Source organism: Lipotes vexillifer, unplaced genomic scaffold (genome assembly GCF_000442215.2).
Source record: "Lipotes vexillifer unplaced genomic scaffold, Lipotes_vexillifer_v1.1 scaffold253, whole genome shotgun sequence".
In the NCBI taxonomy this organism is placed as follows: Eukaryota; Metazoa; Chordata; class Mammalia; order Artiodactyla; family Lipotidae; genus Lipotes; species Lipotes vexillifer.
The window spans coordinates 3,526,374-3,551,943 of record NW_006780322.1 but is presented as its reverse complement, the minus strand read 5'-3'; positions in this window follow the sequence as shown (position 1 = coordinate 3,551,943).

Sequence of the window (25,570 nt, the reverse complement as noted above, 5' to 3'; positions counted from 1 at the left end):
GTTCCTGGAGCATCCAACAAACAGACCTCCATCAGAAAGAGCTTGGGGCCGGGGTGGGGGTGGATCACTGTTAAACAGTCTGTGAGTTACACAGCACTACAGCAATCATATGTTAGCTGCAACCACCCTCACCTTGGGCATGTTACAGAAGTGCCTGGATCCCCCTATCCAATAGCCTTTCGCAATTTCTGCAAATTCCCAGCAGCTAATACTCTTAGCAGTCCCTTCTGGCTCTGGCTCCAGCTCCTGCTGGACTTTTGATCTCACTCACATCTCACCTCCTGAAGCTGGTCTCTTCCCTCTGCTCTGAATTGTCCCAGATACGGGACTTGGTTCCCTTTCTCCATGCTTTACCAAAAAGAAAAATATACACATATACCAACTCCATCAAAACACTATGTGTTCATCAGCCTTTTCTAAAGTTATGAAAAGACAGATGGGTTTTATATTACCATGTTGCTTGGCTCCTTCACCCTCTCCAGACACTTCTCTCATTTGGGAGGGGTCTCCCCTTCCCTCAGGAAACTAAATTCCCCTCATATTATTCAGAGCAACTTAGCTCTCCATCACCCTACCTCTGACACCCAACAACCCACAGCTAGAGTCAGCCCACTATGAAGCACCTACTCCAGGTTCCACTCTGACCAGCACTATGGTACATAAAGAAGTTTAAGTTTTAAACTTTCACTCTCTCACCACTACCATTCTGTGGTGGAATGCTTTTCTCCCCTAAGAATATGAATTGTACTACCCTTTTTAGAACAGAACTGGCTGTAGTCAGTTTTGGTTTTAAATAAGTTTCTATTACATCACTCTATGTGAACTCTCCAGCTCAGAGAAAAGCCTACATTACAAGTCTAAACCAATTCCCATACACCCATATTGGGGTTTACTGACACTGAGGATGTGATTAAGGAACACAGTGCTTCTGACCCAAAGAAGGACAAAGGGGTTATATGTAAGTCCTTGTGCCACCTGCGATAGAATTCCTACTGTTTCCAGGCTGGAGTTCTGGAGCTTCAAACGCCAGGGAACTAGGCAAAACTAAGGTGTCAGTTTCGAGGATTCCTTTCACCTCGGTTGGTGGGTGCCTAAAACCAGCTGAGAGGCTTCTCCAAAGGAGAAGGACAAATGCAAGGAGCAGGTCTCCTCCCAAGACCTAGGGCAACTCTAATAACCCTTGCCTTCCTAGGCCACTCAGGTAATTACCTTCCCTTTCTAAGAGGAAGAAGCAAGAAAGGCCTCCCTAAGGAGGCCCCTGTCCCTTCCACTGCATCTGAGGCAGGAGGCTGAGAGGCTCTGCAAGGCTGTATGTACCAAAAAGGAGAAAATCGTAGGCAAGAAGAATTCTGAGCTTTGAATTCCTTTGTTCATCACACCAGAAACTGCAACTGTAGGCACCATGGCCCAGTAGCCTTCCTCAGGAATCCTTTTCGTTCTAGGAAGGGAGGGGTAGTGAGAGGTCCCTAAATTCTTCACAGAGGCTAAAATTTATAATACCAGATTAAACAAAGAGAGGAAGAGGTGAGCATGGGAAATAAATCTTCTATCTTACATGAAGAGAAGACAAAACTTGATGCTTCATTTGTTAATGTCATAATTATAATAATACAGCTTTAAATATTGTTTAACCTAAAGGAACCCTCTAATAAAATTTAAAACTGGATGAACACATTCCAAATCAAATAAATAGGAATATTTTCTAAAAAAAATTAATAGGGGCCTTTCTCACCTTCTGAGATGGTCCACACTCTGTAGAGTGTGTTTCTCCCAAGGCCACTCTTGCCTTCTGAGGTGGCCCACATTCTGTCTGTGAAGTGTGTTTCTCTCTAAATAAATCCACTTCTCACCTATCACTTTGTCTCTCACTGAATTCTTTCTGTGATGAGACATCAAGAACCTGAGCTTCATTAAGTCCTGAGACCAGCTAGACTAACTCCCGCTCATCATCAACACCACTGGGGATGTCTTCTGTGCCGTTTCTTTGTGACTTTTGGGGCACTAACACCTGGTTGGGAGACTACCTTGGAAGGGATGCATCTAAAATCATATTTTTTACTCTGATGCTGTTACAAAAAGTGCTTCATCATCAAGGAGATTCATAGAAAAGCTATGGAAACAATTACAACAGTTCCACACCAAGATGATGGCTATGCGAGGATTCTAGCCCATACTGACTTAAACAAGGAGCTGTCCTGACCCTGGGGCCCCTAGATCAGGCATCCAGAGATTTTTACTCCCTGACAGGCAGGGTTGATGCCCCTACTCAGCCTTGAAGCAGTTACATAAGACAGACCATCGGCCTTCTGATTCCCATAAGAATATGGGAATAAAATCTCTGAGGGGGAGAATGAAACATGAGGGAAGGAGGCAGGGCACAACCTTTGAAAGAATGACATAGCCCAAGGACATGACTTAAACTGATTAAAACCAAATGGGTCCAAGATGGCAGACGAGTCAACTTCCACTAGACCTTGAGCCTCAGTATATGCTCACATCAGCAAGCTAAACAACACACCCACAGGCGCCATAACAGTTCCAAGACCAACCATAAACATCAAAAAGTGGGCGGTGGCCCAATTCCTGGAAATCCCCGCCCCTTACTAAAATAGCTGGAATACTCCTCCCATTCATTAGCCTATGAAATTACCTACTGTATACCTACTTTATACTGACAACCCCATACCCTGGTGCCTTTCTCACCTTCTGAGATGGCCCACACTCTGCCTGTGGAGTGTGTTTCTCCCAAGGCCAGTCTTGCCTTCTGAGATGACCCACACTCTGTCTGTGGAGTGTGTTTCTCTCTAAATAAATCCACTTCTTACCTAAAAAAAAAAAAAAAAAGAAAAATTAATAGGAACATTCTATTCATATTGCTCTGTACTTGCTTCTTTTTTGGGGGGGGGGGGGGATGTGAATTTATTTACATTAAGGCCTTATGAAGGCATAAAAAGGTTACATTTTGTGGCATATTTAACAAAATGTACTGACTGAAAATAAAGCTGGAACTGTCCCCAGAAAACTCAGGACCCTTAGTCTCACTAGGCTCTTTATAGCAGTCCTGTAGGGTATACTTGCTCTTTTCACTGATACAGAACCTACTTCAATGTTTTCATGGCCACATAGCATTTCACAGTCCCTACTCGTGGATATTTACCAATGCAATAAACATTCTTGTCCAGAGAACTCTGTGCTCAAGGATAAGCACTTGTTTAGACAAAATTCTAGTTTGGGGGCTTCCCTGGTGGCGCAGTGGTTGGGAGTCCACCTGCCAATGCAGGGGACATGGGTTTGTGCCCCGGTCCGGGAAGATCCCACATGCCGCGGAGCGGCTGGGCCCGTGAGCCATGGCCGCTGGGCCTGCGCGTCCGGAGCCTGTGCTCCGCAGCGGGAGAGGCCACAACAGTGAGAGGCCCGCGTACCGCAAAAAAAAAAAAAAAAAAAAATTCTAGTTTGCCCTGCTGTGACTTGCCTATTTGTATTTTTTGCCCATTTTCTATAGGACTTGTTGTCTTTTCCTTACTGATTTTTAGAAACCTTTTATAGATACTAATCCATTGTTTTTTTTGTTTTTTTTTTTAGGCTACATTAGGTCTTTGTTGCTGTGCGCAGGCTTTCTCTAGTTATGGCGAGTGGAGGCTACTCTTCGTTGTGGTGCGCGGACTTCTCATTGCAGTGGCTTCTCTTGCTGCGGAGTGCGGGCTCTAGATGCATGGGCTTCAGTAGTTGCAGCACACAGGCTCAGCAGTCATGGCGTGCGGGCTTCAGTAGTTGTGGCACGTGGGCCCTAGAGTGCACGGGCTTCAGTAGTTGTGGCACACAGGCTTAGTTGCCCGTGCATCGGCAGGCGGACGCTCAACCACTGCGCCACCAGGGAAGCCCTCTTGAGCACTTTTAACTCTCATTTGATGGGGGTGAGGGATGTGATGAGGCAGAGGGATTTGGTATTTTGAGGAGACAGTTTCTGTTGGGCTTTGTTTTCTCTGGGCAGAAGAAATTGAAGTCATCTGCTGAGAGCAGGTGGGATAGTGGGGACAGTGGCATGTTTCTTAAAATCTGTTGTGCCAATGGCTGTAATCTGCAGACATGGAGGAGGACAGCTGAGCCATGCTAAAGACCCAGCTAATATTGGAGACAGTGACTTTCTAGAGGAAGTAGCCCTCATGATGAATGATTGCTTTAGCAGCGCTCAGCAACTTGGGGGTTAAAGCAGAGGACATTCGTATTCCAACAGGAGCTGTGTTTTGTGGGGTAAATGGAAGACTTGGAGTAAGGGGAGTCTCAGATATTGGTAGTAGAGTGGTTGTCTACTTGACTAGAGAAAGAAGTGAATCTAGGAGAGGACTGATAGGCAGCAAAACGATAAGGGGGGTGGGTATCGAGAGGCTGGAAATCTCAATGAAGCTGAAGAAGAAACTGTAGAAGACAAGACAAGGAGAGGCAGAAATACAGGAGGATACAGGAGACCACGAGCAGGCAAAAGGTGTGACTTGGAGTGGAAAGGCAGACTCTGATCAAGGGGCCAAGTCCCTGATGACCAGGAGGTCAACAGCTTGCAGAAATGACAAGGAGCATTGTTGTTTGGTATAGGCCTCAGCAAAGGAAGGATTTTTTTTTAAGGTTATAGGAATAATGGTGTTAAAGCAGCATTGAGACAGACCATCTGTTTCTCCTTTTGGTGCCACTGGATACTGAAGGATGATTTTATGGCAGAACCTTCATTGTTCAGAAACCAAGTTCCTTAAGGACTGTCAGGTTTCAGCTAGGGGAAAGGAGGCCAGAACCATCTTTTAGGCCTGTCTTCTGCACAGCTGGCCTAAATACTGTGGAGTTTCAGTACTGGGGCGGCAGGTAGTTCTGACCAAGTGGGATGGCCTCCACAAAGTATTGGGCCTATAGGCACAGTTTGCAGCAACAGGGACTAAGTACTCTTGCAGGCAAAATCCCATTTGGCCACTAGGGTTTTTTGAACTGTTCAGGATCAGATTGGGGCCAGTGCTAATCATCTGTGAGAGGCTGAAGGGAAACTTTAAAGGTTTCTTGCTTGAAACTTTAGGAGTCATTTGACTCTTGAGCCTTTCTGTTCCTGTGGGGTCTGGAATGTATTTTTCCCTCCACAGTGACAGCAAATATTGCCCTAAAGCCCACATTTGAAAGGGTCTGGAAATACTCAGATTATTGTTTATAAAGATGTTTTTGGATTTTCAGTGGCTCAGGATTTCTTTGACATTGTTAGTACATGACTCCAAACATTTAAGAAAGAAGCCTCCGAATAGATGAAAACGAGCAAGCAAGTAAAACCTTCACAATTCTTTTGCTCCTTCTTAACTTGATTAATTTACACCACCACCTTGGCTGTAAAACCAGACGTGAACAGCTCAGAAAATGATTGCCTAACCAGCCATTTCACCACAGGAACCTACTAAGCACAGCTATGTGGCCCCTAGCAGAAGAGGCTGTGTGGCTCAGAGCTTGGAATGCATTGCTCCCGTGGCAGTACTTTCCAAATTGTTTGTAATTGGTTTTGTCACATAAAAATGAGAAACTTCTGTATGGCAAAGTCATCATAAACAGAGTTAGAAGACAACCAACAGGCTGGGAGAAAATTTTTGCAATGTATGTGATAAACAATGGATTAAGGGACTTCCCTGGTGGTACAGTGGTTAAGAATCTGCCTGCCGATGCAGGGGATGCAGGTTCGAGCCCCGGTCCAGGAAGATCCCACATGCCGCGGAGAGGCTGGGCCCGTGAGCCATGGCCGCTGAGCCTGCGCGTCTGGAGCCTGTAAAGTGCTCAAGAGAGTACTAGCGAAAGGTAGGAAAGCAATAAACGGTGATGTGGTGGTGATGCAGTTAAAATCAGCGACGGCTTTGTCCTTTGTTCAGTTCAAGTTTAATCTCTCTACCGATTCTTAGGATACAGTGGACCCTTCTCCCCTGGAGCCTTGCTCAACAATTTTTATTTCTCTTTTCTGTCTTCAACTTCTCCCTCTCTTCCAGCTCTTTCCCCACAGCACAATTTCATGCTTGGGTCTCAAAAAACAAATAACCCTCCCTAGATCTTGTGTCCCCCCTTCACCAACTCTCCTCTCTTCACAGACAAGCTTCTCGAAAGAGTGGCCTCCCTGATGGGGTCCACACCTTTGCCTCCATCTGCTAGCTGCAGAGATACTATCTAATAAAAGAGAGTGGACCGCTCTTATTTACCAAAGGTCTGCTCTTCGGAAAACTGCTCTAGAGATTAGCAAAGAAACACGGTGAAAAGAAATACACTGTGTTGCGATTAATTCAGAACTTTAATAATATAAATGAAGAGAACAGATTTTCCTTTGTATCAACACTACTTCTGACTAGGGTATAAGCAAGATCGTTTAAAGTGTTAAGACAAAGAAACGTGTTTTCACAAAACTCTGATTCTCTAGATCCAAAGGTAAAAATCATCTCTCCTCTCTGAGTTCCCACAGCAGTTTATATCAAATTATCATAAAACTCTCTGCAGTTAATAAACAATTGATAAATGAATGCTTATTATTATAGACTGGATAATTCTAATAATAGATCTACTCAACCAATTAAATCAGGCCCCGTGAAGATCCTCCACTGACATTTTGCTTAGTATTAGGCTTTTTTTACACATCGAATTTCACAAAGTTACATTCAGTCATTCACATCCTGTAATTTAGGTTTTCACTTATTTAAATGTACCTTAAAAATATCAAATACTAAGGCCTTACCATGTCATTTGGTGTTCAGTCTGAAAAGACTAAGGTAGAAGTCAATGAGGCAGGAATTACCAATCTGAGGGGTGTGAGCAAGGCATTCTGGGGGAAGGAGTGCATCTTCCCTGCCTCACCTGAAAAACAGCCCAAGAGACTGTCCTCCAGGAGGGAATGAGACGCCCTCTCACACCGTCGGCCCCTTCTGCCTCAGCCCCTTCACAAGATCTGAGTGTTCAGTTCCCTGGCACAGGCACGGCTTTGCCATTCCTGGACCTCCCGAAGTGTGTTCACTTCTGAAACGAGGAAGTCTGCCTAGAAAATCTCAAAAGCTTTTCTCTGATGCAAAATAACTGCACATTATTTAAAGCATGAAAATCAAATGTGATTCTGAAAAGCAGGTTCAGTGCTTAAAGAAACCCAGTGGTAAATCCTTTTGTGGATATGAAGAATCTCCATGTCCTCGTCCCCCAACCACCCTCAATATAACTGTTAGATCATCTGTGTGAAATCAATAATTCTCCTAAAGCAGAACATGGAGATTGGTGTCAGAAGCTTCTTCCAAAGCACTGATTCCTGCCCCCACAGTCCCGCTGAAGAAGCCAGTCTTTAATTCTCACCCAGGCAGAAACACGGGCTTGGAGGACTGTGTAAGGATAAAAAGGTGGCCAGGAATGCATGCCAGGAAACACAGGGCAGGGCCAGGTGACAGGCCCCAGTCACTCTAGAGCCAGTACCAGAACCTCCCAATTTGCTTTACCCTTGTAGAGGGTGTAATTTCCAGCAGTGCTAAAATAAAATCACCAATGGCACACAGCCAAAGGGCAGGGCCAGGCTGGGTAAGCAAAAGCTAGGGATGAGCCTGAGGGACTCCTGATTTAGAATCCAAGCAGTGAGAAGCAAAGGCAGTGGGCAGCCTCTACAGAGGTCTTATAAAGTAGTTGCCTTCTTTGAGTAAGATCCAGGCTGCCAACAGGAAATCTCCTACCTCCATGGGCCTCCTTACTTGCTCCAGAGACTTCCTCAGCAGCCTGACCTTTTTAGGAGGAAAGACCATGAGACTGGGACTCAAGTGACACCAGCATACTGGTTTTGGAAATGTTCCTTCTCTATGGAGTCACCAGCTCACAAAGCAGAAACTTCCCATGGTGTGCCCCCATTTCCTCCCCCCCGCCAATACAGAATCTAAGATTTGTCCCCAAACCATCCAGCCAAGCTATAGTGTGAGGCTGTGGAAAGAATGCTTCACACAGTTCAACACGCCTGAGGAGAAAGATTCCTTCAGTCCTTCACTCATTCACTCACTCATTCATTCACCCAGTTTCCAAGCACTATTACTGAACACTGTGCTCCAAGCACTCGGCTGCAAGGATGCCTTGCAAGATTCTTAGCGGACACCAGTCTGGCAATTGCCTAAGAACCTCTTTAAAGCGGACCCTGTTGATTCGAACTTCTGACAGGAAATAACTGCTTTTGGTGTCTACGCTATCAGGATGGGTTAGGTAAATAATTTAATCCCATAAATATGACTGTCAGTTGGAAAACTGCAGTGACTTATGAGACTTCTGGTTTTCTACCCATTAAAGCAGGTCTTCTCATAAATCACAGCAAGATCCTTTTTGACCCACCTCCTAGAGAAATGGAAATGAAAACAAAAATAAACAAATGGGACCTAATGAAACTTCAAAGCTTTTGCACAGCAAAGGAAACCATAAACAAGACCAAAAGACAACCCTCAGAATGGGAGAAAATATTTGCAAATGAAGCAACTGACAAAGGATTAATCTCCAAAATTTATAAGCAGCTCATGCAGCTCAATAACAAAAAAACAAGCAACTCAATCCAAAAATGGGCAGAAGACCTAAATAGACATTTTTCCAAAGAAGATATACAGACTGCCAACAAACACATGAAAGAATGCTCAACATCATTAATCATTAGAGAAATGCAAATCAAAACTACAATGATATCTCATCTCACACCAGTCAGAATGGCCCTCATCAAAAAATCTAGAAACAATAAATGCTGGAGAGGGTGTGGAGAAAAGGGAACACTCTTGCACTGCTGGTGGGAATGTGAATTGGTACAGCTACTATGGAGAACAGTATGAAGGTTCCTTAAAAAACTACAAATAGAACTACCATATGACCCAGCAATCCCACTACCCTGAGGCATATACCCTGAGAAAACCATAATTCAAAAAGAGTCATGTACCAAAATGTTCACTGCAGCTCTATTTACAATAGCCCAGAGATGGAAACAACCTAAGTGCCCATCATTGGATGAATAAAAAGAAATGAAATTGAGCTATTTGTAACGAGGTGGATAGACCTAGAGTCTGTCACACAGAGTGAAATAAGTCAGAAGGAGAAAGACAAATACCGTATGCTAACACACATATATGGAATTTAAGAAAAAAAAATGTCATGAAGAACCTAGGGGTAAGACAGGAATAAGACACAGACCTACCAGAGAATGGACTTGAGGATATGGGGAGGGGGAAGGGTAAGCTGTGACAAAGCGAGAGAGAGGCATGGACATATATACACTACCAAACGTAAGGTAGATAGCTAGTGGGAAGCAGCCGCATAGCACAGGGAGATCAGCTCGGTGGTTTGTGACCACCTAGAGGGGTGGGATAGGAAGGGTGGGAGGGAGGGAAACGCAAGAGCGAAGAGATATGGGAACATATGTATAACTGATTCACTTTGTTACAAAGCAGAAACTAACACACCGTTGTAGAGCAATTATACTCCAATAAAGATGCAAAAAAAAATAAAAAAAATAAAAAAACAAAAAACAGGTCTTAGGATCTCTACGAGCTAATGCATACACAAGTGAGTTAACCATGTGATTCCAAAAGTAAACAAACCTAATGACTTCACAAAAAAAAATCTTTTTTTCATATAATTAATTCAGACAAGCCCTTCCTTCATAGGTCTAAGTCAATATGCTTTTATTGTATTGCTCTCAAAAGAATGAAGCCAGAATTCAATAAACCACTAAGTTACCGCCCTAACTCTGCTGTAACCAAACTAGACAACCTTACTTAAAACACCTCAAGCTATTTATGAATAGATTAGGACTTTTTTTTTCCTTTTGAATTCTATGGAACATCCAACATTCTCTGGTTAGAGGAATGTCAGGGCCTACAAGGGACAGGGGACAGGGCGGTGACTGTGAGTGACTTGATGTCTTCCCTGGCTCTCTTCTTCCTCCCACCTCTTAACTGTGGGTACTGCTAGCTCCAGGCTACAGCTTTTGCTCTAGTCTTTCCCTCCTTGGAAAATTCATCTCTAAGAGATGGAGAGTAGAGAAGTGAGAAATGGAATTTGAGTCCTGAATACCTTAGTTTGAGTCCTAATTCTCTAACTGAACTTCAGTTCTAGTAAGGAGTAAAGTAATAAAGCATCGTATACAGGATTGTGTTAAATAAGGTGCTGTATATAATGGCCTTTGTAAATGGCAGATTGATTTTAAAATAATGCTGTGGCTGTTGCTTTATTATGATTACTGCCCAATCCTACCTCTCCTCAAGCTCTACTCTCAGGTTCCAACTAAGACCAATGTCACACTCCTCTCCAGAGTCTGCCAAGACTGCCAACAGGAAAGGGAGAACCAAGATATGACCCACCCCTCCTTCAAGAATCTCAAGGGTGTCAAATCTAGAGAGTTCCCACTCCTACCTATTACCTCTATTTTTACAGGTAACTTTTTCTCTAAATGGGAATCCCCACCCTAAAGAACATTTCTTTTCAGATATACCTCTAGCCCTTCAAATTCAACTCCAAGATACAAATTTGTCTCCCCTTCTAGAAGAGTGGTTCTCCTTTCCAGTTACCCCATACCTGTCATGATGAGTAATTTTCCAACTTCACAGGGCAAACACTCTGGCATTATCAGTGACTTGTTATTCTTTCTTCTTTATCCTCTTCCTGCCTGACAGACTACCAGATTGGTGGTTTCTTCTATGAAATGTCCTTCAGACTGGTTCTTTTCCTTATAATCCCATTGCCTACCCCAGCTGACACATTATTTTCATATTTCAGGCCTGGACTGCCACTATAGATTCCTAACTGGTTTCCCTAACCTCATTTTTCATTTCATTCATTTCATGCATTCACACCACAAAACCTTCCTACTTTTATCACCACTATTCATTACCTAGCCCATCAAGGTTTAAAAAAAAATTGTCTGGTTTCAGCCTACCTACCACCCTCAAGTCAGAATCTATTTCCTATTTTTTTTAAATAAATAAATTTATTTATTTATTTAGGCTGCGTTAGGTCTTCATTGCTGCGCACGGGCTTTCTCTAGTTGTGGTGAGCGGGGACTATTCTTCATTGTGGTGCACAGGCTTCTCATTGAGGTGGCTTCTCTTGTTGGTGGAGCACGGGCTCTAGGTGCACGGGCTTCAGTAGTTGTGGCACGTAGGCTCAGTAGTTGTGGCTCGCAGGCTCTAGAGCACAGGCTCAGTAGTTGGGGCGCACGGGCTTAGTCGCTCTGAGGCATGTGGGATCTTCCCAAACCAGGGCTTGAACCCTTGTGCCCTACATTGGCAGGTGGATTCTTAATCACTGCACCACCAGGGAAGTCCCCTATTTTTTTAAAGTGGCTTTTCTTTTTCTGAATTAGAAAAGATAATTTCTGTTAACAATGTGTTGCATGATTTTTAAAATATATACACATAGCTATGGCTATATTTATCTCAACTGAAGTAGGTTCATATGCTATATATTTTTTCATGTATATACTGTAGCCATCTTTCTGTGACAATAATTATACATTTACTTCATGTACTGCTGTATGGACATACCACTATTTATTTGACCAATCCCCTATCAATGGCTATTTTGATTGCTTTATAAACTCTGTAATAAATATCGTCACACATACATCTCTGTACACTTGCCCTTAGGATAAATACCTATAAGTTGAATTGCTGGTTTAAGAGCATGTGTACTTTAAATCTGTTACATATTGCCAAACTGAACTTCAGAGAGAATGTATTAATATTTATTCCCAGCAACAGAGTATGAGACCCTGTTTCCTCCAGCCCTCGACAGTAATAAATATTTTCTTCTTTTTAATATTTGTCAATCTAACAGTTGAAAAATGATATCTCATTTCTGTTTGTTTTCTGGATTATAAATAACAGCTTTTTTCTATATGCTTTATTGGCCATATTTATTTTTCCATGACTTTTCCCTTTTTCTTTTTGTGTTTTTTTCCTATTGATTTGTAAGAGCTTTGTACACATTAGAGATATGTTGAAAACTTTTTTAAACCAGTTGACACCTACTTTTTATTTTGTTTATGGTACTTGTTGTGATTTTTTTAAAGCTAATCCACCACTCTTTTTCCTTTATGGTTTCTGCCTTTGGTACCACACTAAAAAAACTATTTTCTAGTACACTTACTACTTTATTTTTTATGTAAAAATCTTTAACACAACATTGTAAATCAACTATACTCTAATAAAAAATAATTTTAAAAAGTAAAATAAAATGAAAATAATAATAATTTTAAAAATAAAAATATTTATCTAGAATTTATTTTACTAGAAGATGACAGAGATTTTCTTTTAAATGGTTAGACATTTGTCCTAAACACTATCATTTGCCACTGAAACCTAAGTCTGTTTCTGGTCTTTCGAATCTATTCTGAGCTCTACTCCCCAACAAGAATTCTTCTTCCCAGTTAGACGAGTTTTTTCATTGCCCACAATAGGTTTTATGTAGGTTGCTGCTTATGTTTACATTGCCTCTTACCTTCCATCCACAGATCCTTCAAAGCAAAACCATTTCTGGGGTAAGAAGTAGTAAATGCTATTTAAAACAAGAAATACTTCCAGGGCTTCCCTGGTGGCACAGTGGTTGAGAGTCCACCTGCCGATGCAGGGGTCATGGGTTCGTGCCCCGGTCCGGGAAGATCCCACATGCCACGGAGCGGCTGGGCCCATGAGCCATGGCCGCTGAGCCTGCGCGTCTGGAGCCTGTGCTCCGCAATGGGAGAGGCCTCAACAGTGAGAGGCCCGTGTACTGCAAAAAATAAAAAAAATAAAATAAAATAAAACAAGAAATACTTCCAAAAGAGAGAAGATAATATAGAAGAACACATAAGAGGTTCTACAAATCCTTTGTGTGGCTAAGAAGTAGATGAGCTTTTTATTCAGCAGAGCCCTTCAGTGGACCTTGGATATACAGAGGTGAACCTGGGAGGCAGAGTTAGAGTTCAATTGCTTTGCATAATAAAGTAAGAAGTATTTGGAGGCTTAGTGGCAATAGAGTAAGGAAGGTTTGCAAAGGAAAGAAAGATAAGATTGTAAGAGACACCAAGGCCACATATATAGGTGATATTAATGAATCCCTAATGGAAAGGTGGGCAAATTACTTTAAGGGAAAGGGATATCCAGTATGAGAATTCAAGTTGCTTACTTTGCTGCAATGTAAAATACTCTCCATTACCCCAAACTTTAATAAAGTCCGCTACACACAAAAAGGCTTTGAGCAGTGAGATATTTGAGTTCTACCATCTGGTTCAATGTGGATGGAAACAGGAACAGCATGCTTGAGACAATAAGACTGTCTATAATCTGAACTAATTTAATGGAAGCAAGAGATCAAAATCAGAGTGACTATAAATACATGAGCTCCCAAGAAACTGGTGAATTCCGGGTGAAGGAATCAGAGTTTCCACAAGTTGCAGAATGACACCTTGAGCCAAGTTTAAGGGAAAAGATGGTTCCAGCTAACTAATGTGTTACACTATGATATTCAATTCTCAGAACCTTTTAAACAGAATCAAACTGCATGAGGTACAACAGTGATGAACAGAAGTAGCTGGTAGGGGAGGCTGATCACTCTGCCTGCACAAGAAACAAGCTGAGGATTGTCCCTTCACCATTGCACATGCTCTGAAAGGGGTCTTGTGGTCCCTACCCCACCTAAGGTGTCCTCAGTCGACTCTCACCTCTTCCACAAAGCTTTCTCCCAAGGTTTTAGCCCTCAGATGTTTCCTTTCCAGAATTTCCAGTTTACTTAAAATCTAAACCTCAGATTAACCTTTAGTTTTTCTATCTGTTAATTTCTCTGTGGAATTCAACTGTACATGCCATGCAGACAAGAATTACATGAAAGAAAAGGAAAAGAAATAGAAAAGAAAAGAAACAAACCACCTACACACATCCTAAACATCTTATATTACACTCAGAGCCTATTGAATTCTTGGTGGTGGAACAGTGCAAGACACTGATGCAGAAGCAAGTTTACTAATCAACCTAGATGGTGATGCTCCTAAATCAAGGAACAAAGTAAGAGGAATAAAAATAGGAAGGGATGCGGGAATAGGGAGAAGAGGATGGGTTGATGAAAAATGTAATCTGGCTTAAGACATGTAGAGTTTAAAATGCCTAAGAGCCATCCAGGTTATAATATCAATAGTGTATGGTCATCATGAGTCAGGAACTAGAAGAGAGATTTAGGCTGGAGATAGAGATCTGAGAGTTTTTGATAAGCACAGATGACATCACCCGGGGACAGTTTATAGAGGGAGGAGAGAACAGGTCTAAGGAAAGAATCTTAGGAAATGTCTTCATGTAGGGAGCCTGTTAGGAAAGACTAGTTGGGGAAAGTAAGCCTTCTGCAGTTATAGATAAACTAATAATTATTAACACCTATAGAATGAACAAGTAACTGGCTGGCCCTATTTAAGATCGCTAAATGCCCATTTCAAGCCCTCTTTCCACCTTCCTGCAAGTGAACTCACTCACTGATCTTCACAGTTAAAACCATGGTCTTTCAGAGGAAGTGGCAGAAATGGACAATTGTCACAGGCCAAGGCCCCTAAGGTGGGGCTTTGTGGGTGGAGGATGCTATTTGCTGATGTTCAGAGAACACCATACCTAAGGGAAAGTTCAACGCTGAGCCTTTCCATCTAGTTTGTTCTATGATTAGCTCAAGCCAACTGAGTTAAGATCAGCCAAATAAAGATCTCACTCATGACAGTAAAGATCCATATACCAGGGTCTCAAAAGGTCTTAGTCAAGAGTCTTAGTGACTTCTATCTGCTTCAAGGGATCTTTTCCTGTCCTGGTTGAGAATGACATTCAGAGGAAGTGACTGGCTTCCACTTTGGTTACCAGCTATGCCCTTGGCACTTAGTCACCCACCCTGACAGATTTAAATGGCTGCAAGACTGCCCTTTCCAGACATGGGTTTATCTTCACTGAAGGACTGAAAAAAATTATTATAGTCTGGACCGCCCATGAGCTATAAAAGAAGAGGGATTTCATAGGCAAAGCAGAAAGTTTACAATGTCACACCCATTCCATAAAAATGATCTCCATACCACTTGGCACTGATGCCCATATGTAAAATCAAAATCTTGAACCAGCAGTGAGAACTGGGACTAATGCAGAGATGAATAGCCCCAGAGTGGGAGAGATGGGGTGCCCAAAAGTGCTAGAGAAATCCTGGAAGAGGTCAAACCTGGGGAAAGAAGCCTCAGAGAAGCCCTCCTTCCTTGGATCCAAAAGCTGATGTATCTGTGGCCATGATGGCATCACCCCATTCACCATTTCCTGTTTCCACTGGAGGAAAGGGGAAGAGGACCTAAACATGGGAGAAAGAATGTAGCATCCCTACCTCCTTCTCCACCTTGGGCTCCACTCCAGATCAGAGCCGGCCTTATGCAGACACACAGTTAAGTAGTCAAACACATAGTGTGAATCCAGCAGAGACATAAATAGCAGGCGCTCAGTGGGCACTTGTTGAATGAGGAGCCCCAGGAGAGATTTCCTATCCCCAAAGAATTTTTTTCACTGACTGTCACATTACCTTTACCTGGAATTCCTCCATTTGATGTCCATTCCTTTAGGATAAAGCCTTGTACTTCCCAAAACTGTGCTCCACCAACCACCATACTCTGTCAGATTTTAACAATTTTCTTCAGCCAGAAAAACAAAAGGTTTTCTAGTTAAATAAGTCTAGGAAATGTTATATTCTCTATCTCCCTTTTGGAGCTTTATAAATGCATATTAAAAGCTCTTTTTGAGGCAGAGGCAGTTGGAGAGCTAACATGAAATTCAGGACAGGGGCTCAACTAAGCCTAAGAGTCTTGTTCCAGGAGCATAGCTGTACAGACCAGCAAGACATCCAATCAGCCCAAAGAGCAGGAGACAGAGTTCAAGGTGGTCAACACTGGGATATCAGTGCATGGGCAGAACTCTACTTACCAAAGCGTAGCTGTAGGAAAAGTCTCTAGTATCGGAGAAGGGACCTGGCCCAGAAGAGATTGGAAAGCAAAGGTCACAGCCCCTGATAAGGGGTTGACAGCAGGGTTACAGTCCTGGACAGGGCTAGGGGGTCCTCTCAGGGAAAAGCCAAAAAAAAGGTGAGATGGAGGAGAGGCAGAGACTGGTGGACAGAACTGGCACTCAGGGCACATGCCCAGGAGTTCCTCCCTGCTGGGGGCACTGGCTCCAAAATCCTGGTGATCAGCAGATCCAGCTACATCACTAGATCTTGTGTATGCGGCTAAGGTGGTTGGGAAGAGAGGTAGGGGTATGGTATATCCAGAAATTTCCAAAGAACTGTGCTGATTCCAGCAAGGAAGGAGGTCCACATTATGTCAAACTTTAGGAGGTGAGGGGTAGAGACCATTCTTCAGGTAGTTCTCTAGGAAAATGTGCTGAAAGAAGTGAGAACCTTAGAGGCCTGAATGAAGCCAAAAGTCTGATCCAAAGAAAATGCTCCAGACTTAGGGTAGAAATGTGGACAAAGTAGAAGCTGAAGCCTGAGGGTAAAGGGCATCCATGAACCCACCTGTGAGGAGCTGGGAAAGGCACTGAGATTTGAGCTGTCTCTGTCAAAGACTCCCTGAGGGAGGAAAGATGTGAGAATTCAGATCACAAAGGCAGTTTGGGAGCACTGGTAAATGAAAGATGAACAGTCAACCAGTAGCGAATTCAATCCAAAAAAGTTGAAGACTGAATCACAGGTGCTATGCTGGCACCTCTGGCTTAGTTATTTTGGCTCCACAAAGTTAGAGAACAAGAGGGAACTGCACTTTGTATGGATACCCCAAGTGCTTTGTCACTGCTTTGGACAAGGCTTATTTACTTTCTGGTAAAGCCCTATCTCAGCATAGCTCATTGGGAAATCAAGACCAAAAGTTGTCTGTGACCAGCGGCCACTGAGGAAGTACCCTGCCCATGTTGTCATCGGTGGCCTCTTTTGCGCCACCATTTTACATCATTTATGGGAAGCTGCCTCCTGCTTCCTAAGATCTGTGATGATCTTGTCTGAGGACATCAGAGCAAACCACAGACTCAAAGGTCCTACACTCCTTATTACATTCTGCCTGTCAGCTGTTCTCCAGACAACACCATGACTGCATATCCAGCACACTGGTGGGGAAATCTCTCTATCCAGCACCCGCTCTGGAGTTCAAGAGCCTCCATTCCCCCCACTCTCAGCTCCTTATCTTTCCTCAGGCAAAACTGTGAAGAAAACAAGGTGTTTCTTTAGGAACCCAACTTCTCTTCTCAGGGCCATTATCTCAATCTCAGTGGTGTCTCCTTCCCATCACTATGACTGGGGGCACAATGCTTTCTCCTCTCTGTCCCTGCCTTAGTCTAGTTCTCAGAAATCAATCTCATAAACTCATTCATACTTCTATTTACATGACCAAGACGCTTCATAATCAAACCCTTTCCTGGAGTTTCTTCTTTTTTAATAGGGTCTCAAAAGACTTAAGGGAAAGAAATTTCACTTGTGGAATTCCAAGCAACAGCAAATAGCTGAGGCAAGTCTTTGAGGGTCAAGACGTACTCTTGGTGCCCCCTGAAATTATACCACTTAACAGACCAGCCCTGTCTCTTCTTATTCCATCACCTGACACCCTTAAGCTGTCTCCTCTGCTAGCCAGAGGCCAGGATCCCCTGGATCTGGGCCAACACCCACCGCCATCTGGTCTCCCTTGAAAAAGCAAAAGGGAGAAATCTCTTGTTTACTCAGTAATAATTCACTGTAATAGTCACATAACTGGTGCCACCAGCTCCCAGTTCACGCAGTAAGGCCACACCACACCCTCACCTCTGCCACCATCATGGCTTATTCCTTGGAACACATCAACAGGTTTTATTTGGATGACAGGACAGGGCCTCTTAAACAGTACACCAGAGTTACCAGTGGTGTTTTGATAGTGTGAGTTACACTACAATGAAGACCTAGAGGTAAAGAACAAAGACTTTTTTTAATCCTCCCCTACAGTCAATTGGTTATCTTTCCCACATATGTTGTTGCACCATATCTATATATAGAACCTAGTACTAGTCTATAAACAGGATGCTCTGGCTAAACATGTCTAAACAAGCAAAACTGTGAGATAAAGAAAGATGGTATCTCCCCATCTTCTCTTCTCTCTCCACCCTCCTTTCTTACATCTTGTCAGAGACAGAAGAGCTCTATAAAAAACAGCATGGGCTTTGGAATTGGACAGACCTGAGGAGAAATAAATCATAGCTCAGCCTTGTATTAGCTGTCTGACCTTGGGCAAGTTACATAATTTCTTTTTCAGCTTGCCCATGTGCAAAAATGGAGATGATAACTTATTGATCTGTATTATGATATTCAATAAGAAAATATGCAAAGACATCTAATATATGTCTGGCTCTCCAGGGATGTAAGTTTGTTCTTCCCAATCTAGTTTATCATGTACCTGGTCCCCTCATGTTACGCTCTGGTTGCCCAAGGTGTGTGCCACACACAAACTTTCCCTTCCTTTTCCTAAACCCTATCAAAGTTCCCATCCCTTACAAAAGCTAATCTAATCACACTGCTAAAAGGAAAGCAATTCTGATAAAATGAAGTCAAGTAAAACATGGACGATATTGCTGGGTTCCTATATTAACTCTGTGGGAGACATTTCTTCCTTTAAAAAAAAAGGGGGGGAAAGACAGGGGTGTGTATGGAAATTCAAATGAAAGAAAAGACTTCTAATGATGAGACTCCCCTACAGGACAGGGGATCAGTGTGTTGGCCTCTCTCCCTGCAAGCACAGTCTCTGTGGTAAAGATGAGAAGCCATCAGAGATACAGGACACCATCTCAGATTGCTGAATGTCACGCCTCAAATCAACAGGTCCAGAATAGAACCTGGGAGCCTTGGCTACCTCTTCTGCTCTGGCCAGCACACACTACTGCCTTAGCCAAGAAGTTACGGTGGTGCTTTTTTCCCTAGGAGGTTTCCAACACTATTTTAAACTCTATGGAAACTAGCAGTAATAGGATTTAATTATGGGTCACAGCCTTGGAACAGCCTATTTGAGGCCTGGGCTCACTTCCAGAATCATACCTTACCTCACTGAATGGTCTCAACAAGGCCCATGTTAATACAGGAAGCAAAGTGGGCCTGCATCTTGACTTCTCTCTCAGTGAGCTAGGAAGGAGGAACACAGGAAAATTTCTGGACTTTCCACATCCAGGATCACTGAAGCAGATTACTACAACTAAAAACAGCTTAAGTGTAATCACGTGGCACAAAATGCTATGCTGACTATAAATCACAATTCAGCATGGGAGTTCTCATTGTGAGGGACTCTTTAGCAGTGTGCATGTTCTACTTGACCTTCTTGGCAAGGCCCCAGGGAGCCCGGAGCATAGCCCAGTCTGGCTCTCAGTGGTGTGGACACCACTGTGGGGTGAAAGGGGCCGGCTGGCAGCTTCAGCAGATGGAGTTAAGAGGAAATGAAGGTGAAGTCCAAGGTAAGGAAGGGGCTGGTCCAGGCAGGATTATCTGACAGCACATGCTCAGGGAACTGGCAAAGCAGAAACAATAATAACAAATGTTTTAAATTATTTTATATTTATCCAGGTAGTCACCATGGTAAATATCAAAATTTTGCTGGGTTTTCCTTATACTTTGCTAGATTTCCTTATACTTATTTTGTGTTTAATATGGTTTTTGAAATATATACTGAGGGCTAAAATTACGAGGAACATTATAATTTTCCTATTGCTTAGGCCTCTAAAGTTCTTTTCTGTTTTTTTTAATAAATTTATTTTATTTATTATTTATTTTTGGCTGTGTTGGGTCTTCGTTGCTGTGCGCAGGCTTTCTCTAGTTGAGGGGATACTCTTGGTTGTGGTGCGTGGGCTTCTCATTCTGGTGGCTTCTCTTGTTGTGGAGCATAGGCTCTAGGCGCGCGGGCTTCAGTAGTTGTGGCACGTGGGCTCAGTAGCCGTGGCTCGCGGGCTCTAGAGCGCAGGCTCAGTAGTTGTGGCGTACAGGCTTAGTTGCTCCGTGGCATGTGGGATCTTCCCGGATCAGGGCGCGAACCTGTGCCCCCCGCATTGGCAGGCAGACTCTTAACCACTGTGTCACCAGGGAAGTCCTAAGGCCTCTAAAGTTCTTAATCTGGTCCTTGACTTCAGCATGAAGCAAGAAAAACCAGGATTCCAAAGCTTCATGGTCAATATTCATGTTTTCATTCAATAAACATTTCTTCAGGGGCCAATAAGTGCCAAGTCTTTACTCAGTCCTGGGATACAGCAGCAAACAAAACAGATATGGTTCCTGAGTTCCCGGAGCTACAGTTTAGTGAGAGGAGTTGAGAATAAGATCAGGATCCAAAGCAAAAGGTCTACAGTAGAAAACAGGCAAGATTCTGTAGCCAGCAATGGGATGCAGAGGGAGGAAACCTCTTCTGGGATGCCAGCAGAAGAGACCACGGCTGACAAGGGGCTGTTCAGGGAGATGAGCTGGGTCAAATAATACCCTTATCCTCCCATTCTTTTTGGCAGGCGAGAGAGCCACTGCTGTGAGTTGAGTTAATCGAGAACAAGTGACCAGGGCCCTCGCAGCCAGTGCTACCATGAAGCTGTTCCTTCTCTGCTCACAGCCATGAACTGTGATATGTGCCATGTGAGCTATGGTGAGATCCTGAAATCTCCAAAGGAAAACAAGACTTGAGCTGTCTACTGACAGGAATTCTAGGAAATATAGTGGGCCAGAAATGGGAAGCATAAAAACAGTCGCCAGAAGAAACTTGATGACCCTCCCCTGAATTGTCACTGACACTTCTGACATTACAAGGGAATGAAAAAAAACGCCTGATTTCACCTGGAGGGGTGGGGTCAGGAAGAGACCTGCTGAAATGATTGGGCTACAGCCAGAAGCCTCCTGAGAGGCATTTCTGCTTTAGGGTGTCAGGTTGGGCAAGGATGGGGAAATGCTGCAGCCTGCTGTGTTAGAGAAAGGAGCTATTTGAGCAGCTCAGCCTCAGCACTACCAGAAGTGGGAAGGCCGTGGTAAAGGTGAAGAGCTGATAAGAATAATAGCAAGAGCTTCAGAGTGAGTGCCCAGCCAGCAGAGCAGTGGCCTAAAGAGATTTCCAAGTATTTGACCTCTCTGGGCCTCAGTTTCCTTATCTGAAAACAGAGATGATAATAATAGCATGCACTGGTTTCCTAGGGCTGCTGTAGCAAATACTACAAACTAGGTGGCTTTAAACAACAGAAATTTACTCTCTCACAGTTCTGGAAGCTAGAATTCCAAAATAAAGGTGTCAGCAGGGCTATGCTCCCTCTGAAAGTTCTAGGAAAGAACCCTTCCTTGCCTCTTCCAGCTTCTGGTGGTCGCCAGTAATCCCTGCCATTCTTTGTATATGGCAGCATATCTCCTATCTCTGCCTCCATCTCTACATGGTCATCTTTCCTCTGTGAGTGTCTCCCCCTTCTTATAAGAACACCAGGCATTGGATTAGGGCCCAATCAAGTTATGACTTCATCATAACTTGATTATATCTTACAAAGACCTTATTTCCAAATACGATCACATTCATAGATTCTAGGTGGATATGAATTTTTAGGGGGACACTATGCAACCCAGTACAGAGCACCTACCACATAAAGAGTTTATATATATAAGATACTTAGAACAGTTCCTGGTAGATAATATATGCCATGTATGAGTCAGCTACCTTTCTTCATTATCTCTGGCAGATAGTAGCTGCCATGAAATATGTGGATGCTCTGTTGTATAAGAATCATCCTCCCTCCATCCTGAGTCAGAGGCAAAAAAACTGGGTGGGACTAGAGTTCCAAAAAGAGAAGATGAGGACAGAGCTAGAACACAATGGGTTTATTACCATTCAACACTCCCTCTACCAATACCCTATCAATACACCTAGGCTGGAGTGAGGAAATATCTGCTACAGTCACATCATTTGTTTTTAGAACAACAGAGAACTTATCATTCCAAACTAACAATGGCCCCATCAAAGAAGTCCTCAAATTAGGACCCACTTAGGAGGAGCTTCCAGAGACAGGAGAGAAGCTGCACCAGTGAGCCCAGCAGCCTCATCATTTAGAATCAACTGTGAGTTCTGATCCCAAACTGCTTTACACAGCATATTCATCCCATAGTTTAACAAATGAATGACTACTGACTGAGTTCAAATATTAAGTTCATTCTCTAAAATGGAGATTTGCTACTTGCTATAGCTAGGATAGCTTACTTTCAAATGGGGGGGGGGAGAATAGATTCAAGGCTCCTGCTCTTGCTCCTTCAATAAAGGGGTTTGGGACATACTAAAAAGAAACAGAACCAGATCTCAACTGCTATCTTCATATCGAAATAAATTCCAGATGAATCAAAGATTTAAATTTAAAGATTTAAAAATACACATCCATGCAAAGTACTCAACAAGAACGGGTAACTATTTTTATAATTTTGAGGTAGGGAAGCATGCCTTTTCTAAACACTGAACTAGTAGCAAAAACTATAACAGAAAAGATTATCTTGACTACTTAAAAATGTCAAACTTGCAGATAGATAAAAAATTGTATAAACAAAGGTGAAAAACAAATGACAAACTGGGAACAATTCTGCACTATATACAACCGTCAACACTTTAGCTCTTACAAATTATTAGGAAAATATTACTGGGAAAATGTGCAAAGGACATGACATGAATAAGTGATTCAAAAAATATATACATCTGGGCTTCCCTGGTGGCGCAGTGGTTGAGAGTCCGCCTGCCGATGCAGGGGACACGGGTTCGTGCCCCGGTCCGGGAAGATCCCACATGCCGCGAAGCGGCTGGGCCTGCGAGCCATGGCCGCTGAGCCTGCACGTCCGGAGCCTGTGCTCCGCAACGGGAGAGGCCACAACAGTGAGAGGCCCGCGTACTGCAAAAAAAATATATATATATATATATATATACATCTGTCCAAAATACATGTGAAAAGATGTTTAATCTTTAATATTCAAAGAAATGTAAATTCAATCATATTTAATGATTAAATATGATGTAAATTAAATCATAATTGCCATGTCTCAGTTACTATTCAAAGCATTTTACTTGGATTAACTGATTTATTTCTCATGAAATAGGTGCTGTCTTTATCCCTACTTTACCAAAGATGAAACTGAGGTACAGAGAAGTTAAATGACATACCCAAGGTCATATAGTAAGTGGCTGAGTCAGAATTCAGGTCCCATCAGGCTAGCTCCAGGGTCACATTCTCAACTACCATGTTATACAGTGACAAGACAATGTTTCACCTGTCAGATGAGGAACACAAAAAACACACAAGCCAGTGTTACTGATAATATGGAGAAACAGGCAATCTCATGCACTGTTAGTATAAGTTAACATTCTTAAGGGTAGTTTGGCTCCATGAATCAACATTCTAACTGTGCATATATCCTTTATCTCAGCCATTCCATTTCTTGAAACTTATCCTAAGGAGATACATAGACAAGTGTATAAAGATTATTTACCAAGGTATTTACTATAGAATATATATAATAACAAATATGTTACAAATAAAAACCCCAACAGGCACACCAAAATTCCAACAAATTCATTCATTCAACAAATATTTATTGAGGACCACCTATGTACCAGGAACTGGTACTAAGCTCTAGTTACAGAGAAGCAGAGTAGAAAAAAAAAAAAAAAAATTCCCTATTTTCATGGAGCCTACATTCTAATGAAGCGTGTTAGGCAATAAACAAATAAGAAAAATATGTAGTATGGCATGTGGGGCTAAATGCTATAAAGAAAAGTAAAGAAGAGAAGGAAGATAGGAAAGGAAGGTTGTCACAACTTTAAGTAAGAGGGTCGGGGAAGGCACCATTGATTAGAGATGAGATAAATAGATTATACACTAAGAGAATAAAATGCATTATGGTATATCCACACATGGAAGTATAATTCAGCCATTAATTCTGTATTTACTGAAAAGATGTCTATAACACATAATCCAATGGAAAAGGATTCTCACTACACACAAAAAATAGGTAACTATGTGAGGTAATGGATGTGTTAACCACATTGTGGTAATCAGTTAACAATACATATATGTATCAAATCATCACACTGTACACCTTAAACTTACACAATGTTCACATCAATTATATCTCAATGAAGCTGGAAAAAAGGTGAAAAAAGATTACAAAACAGTATTAAAGAAAAAAACCAGGGCTTCCCTGGTGGCGCAGCAGTTAAAAATCCGCCTGCCAATGCAGGGGACACAGGTTCGAGCCTTGGTCCAGGAATATCCCACATGCTGCAGAGCAACTAAGCCCGTGCACCACAACTACTGAGCCTGCACGCCATAACTACTGAAGCCTGCACTCCTAGAGCCCATGCTCTGCAACAAGAGGAGCCACCGCAATGAGAAGCCCAGGCACCACAACAAACAGCAGCCTCTGCTCACCGCAACTAGAGAAAGCCTGCGCACAGCAAAAAAGACCCAACGCAGCCAAAAATAAATAAAAATAAAATAAATAAATTTATTTTTAAAAAAACAGTATTACATTATGGATCCATTGATTTGAAATTACATGTGTATACATGCTTATGCTTTACATGGGAAAGAGAAACAACACAGAAAGAGACTGATAATACCAAGCAAGGGTCCAGGCTGAGCGCCAGAAAAGTGGTACAGGCAGCATGTGTTTGTTCTCCTACCTGCTCACTCACCCCCCTCTCCACATCTACACTTTGTTCCAGAAAGGATTTAACGACAGCAAATCTACATACGCCACAAGTTCTTTAACTCTGCCCATCCTCCCTCACCCTTTCCCCTGCTCTTCCCAGAAGGCAGGACAGTGACAGGGTGAAAGGGATAAAAGCTTAAGATCAAGATAAGCTGAGTAGACATAAGACGGATGGAGGGACACCCCCACAGATCTGGATGGGATTCCTCTTATTGCAGCACATGGGAAACATCCTGGGAGGCATATTTCCTCCATGCAGATCTGTAAGATTTGAAGCAAGGCTATCTGATTGAGATTCCCTATTATATCTCCTACTAAACCCCAAATGCCTTACAGGGCAGCCAGGAGCAAGACTGACTCATTCACAGGGAGGTGACAAGCTACAGCAGGCCAGAACACTACCCCTGGTACATGAGTGCCTACATCTTCCTTTGAGCAGAAAATGACACAGAGATGAGCCCTTTTTGCCCCTTACCTTATCCCTTCCTCCATGCCTGCACCCAACAAGCTGTCCTTGGCTATACCATGACTACCCTAGAGATTCAGATTTTCCCACTAAGATTCTCAGGCTACGTCCCTACCAAGAAAGTTGCCCAAAGTGACCAGCCATGCTAGTGTACACTGGAACATTTTCAGCTGCGACGCAGTTTCGAGTATATCCCTAGATCCAGATATATTTGCTCTCAAATATGTGGGAGCAGAATACACTTCTTGCTTGAGCATAAAGCCACACACAAGAAATTGGCAACTTCATAAAGGTGGAATCCATGCTGCTATTCCCTATTTCTTTAGCCTGAGGGTAGCAATGGAGGCACACAAATAGAGGTAGGGGACCTAGGGAAAG